Genomic DNA, 2,726 nt, shown 5'->3' with positions numbered 1-2,726 from the left:
TAATATATATATATATATATATATATATATATATATATATATATATATAATTTATAAGTATAGATATGTTGCGTAATAAAACAATTATTCTAACATTTATCATTGTCGTTGAAGAAACGAGTGTGTACAGAGACAATGAAATAGTTCGAGCCTCGCGAATTTGCTCAGCGCGCAATTCTATTCCTTTCGTGGCGGTAAAGGAGTATCAATGTCTTGATTTGCTCGTGTCTTCCTTCGAGCCGGAACGACACACCACAGCCATCTACGCGAGACATTTGCATGGGAACGCCCGGCTTTAATTCGCGCAGCGGCGAGCTGCCGGCGCGGCGGTGCTGAATTATGCCAGCGGGGTAATTTGCATAACCCTTGCAGGCCGGCCTCGATAAATGACGATTCGCGGAAAATTGGCCCCCGGCCGCGACGCGCACTCCGCACCCCGCACCCTGAATTAAATCCCGCTTAATTAACCGAAGTTTACAGCACGGACGAGAATCGCCGCAATCTCGTCCGTTAAGCAACCGTCGCTGTCACGTAAAATCGTAAGAACTTTCCGTTCGGCCGCGGCGCTTACAATTCATGTGTCTTACGACACTTACATTAACTTTTTAGTATCCAATTAAAAATGTAATAGTTATAAAATATTTTATTCAATTTTAATTATAATGAAATAATTTATATAGCTGTATTAAAAAAAATGTATTAAAGAAAAATACAGTAACTTCCTTATAATTTTTTTGAAGATATTTTTATAATGATCATACTGCTGTCGACATTGATTATATTTAATCCTGATTAAATCAGTATCTCCTCAAGTTTCCTCAAATCAATATGGCTTTGGACAACAGCTATGCTGAAAGCTGTATCATGTAATTACGCTCTTAGGGTATTGTCAGATAACAGCTGAGAACATCGAAGTTTCAAAGTAGCGTTTAAGTCAAGGAAGTTGTTAGTTAACCTTTGAACTTAGTTGTGCGAACAGACGAAGAAGAAAAATTCACGTTTTACTAGTATCTTTCTTTAGAAACATGTATACATCAGAATGAATAGCTTCAATTGGTTTACCCTTAAGGCCCTGTGTCATTATGTCGCAATAGTTCCTTTTCTCTTTCTTTATCGTTGCGTTCTTCATTTCTACAATCGCCAATCGTGCGAATTAACAGTAAAACCTCTAGTTACTAGATCGTTTCGGTGCAACGAGGCATGGTCGACATGATGCATGACTTAAGGCTGAATCAAAAGACGATTACCTGGTTTGTATCCGGCCAGCATGCTGAATCTCAATTCTCTCTCTTTTTCTCCTCCGGCGATACCTTTTCTTCGCGTCTGATGCTGCATGATGCTGCAATTCATCGTATTAACAAATCACTCTCCTGTTTCTTAATGTATGCATGTCTCGACTTAAAATCTCAACGCGCGAGATCGTCAGCATTCCTTCTTCAACTTTCTCTCAGCGTACGATTCTGCATTCTTGTTTCTGTCAGCTCGAGTTTTCAACAAAATTCCTGATTGCCGAGCGGCAATCAACAGAACGAATATGGTATCATCGAAAGACATCGTTACTTCACAGTTATATACAAAATTTGGAAATATAATGGCCTGATAATTATTTTTACATCAAGAGACATGGTTCGTTCGGATTTCCGATTGCTCCGTTACGAATGTGCGCCGTGCTAATAATGCTATTCATTTCGCTTTCATTTCCACACGCCTCTATCTCAAAATAGCATTAATTATCAAACATAAATTGTGTCAGTATGCGTCGCATTTTAACAAGTGAATTCATGCATAAACATGTCCTTTCGATCTACGATCCTCGATTGGTCATGTAATTTTAAAAATGTAATATCGCTACATTGAACCATCCGTCGTCGGCTTTTTCGTTGTTAATGACGCAATCATGCCGCCCGTCCCCTTCACCGGACGATGTTTCGAATTAACAAATTGCCAGCACGCCTCTCATCGTTCCACAAATGCAATTTCGTACCGGTTTTAACTTTAAAGTTCCGTGCGTGTGCATACTAATTCGAACCAACCTGGTTTTTTATTCACTGCTTTATCAGCGACATTTTATACTCTTTCGAGCCAATTTTGGAAGTAAAAAGCGCGATGAGAATTCAAATTATATTTGTTAATTATATCTTCAATTCTTTCTGTATTGCAATAAGGTTTTAAAATTTCATAACACGATGAACAGTGATAATCTAATAATTCTGGAATTAATGAATACGTTTGAATAATTCAGAATTATATAGTTGCGATATAATTTTGTCAAAATAATATTTTATAATCAGAATATTATAGTCAGAATAATATTTGTCAGAATCATATTTTATAAAATACGATACAGAAAATGGCGAGAAAAAGTTACTGGAGACTTTCAGCAAGTTATTTATTAGGCTTAGATAACGATACCAATGATGCATAACCCTTTTTAAGGGTCATTTTTAGAGAGCTATTTTTAAAAATAGATACAATCTAATAGACTGCTTCATATTACATTATTTATTTCGTTTGTATAAAATATAATTTTATATCGAGTTGATGAACGTTTAAGCAAAAATGATCACTTTTGCTTCAACGTTCTCGACGAATAAAAATATCGTACAGCATTCAATAAAAAGCAAATTGAAAGTAAAGACTCTTTCGACTGCCGTAAACCACATTTTTGTATAAATTTTATTTCACGTCATAGACCTTTATAAAATTTGTACAAAATTTTCAGATTT

The sequence above is a fragment of the Atta cephalotes genome, assembly GCF_000143395.1.
Source record: "Atta cephalotes unplaced genomic scaffold scaffold00031, whole genome shotgun sequence".
In the NCBI taxonomy this organism is placed as follows: domain Eukaryota; kingdom Metazoa; phylum Arthropoda; class Insecta; order Hymenoptera; family Formicidae; genus Atta; species Atta cephalotes.
The sequence above is the reverse complement of the archived record's forward strand: the minus strand, read 5'-3'. Positions refer to the sequence as shown.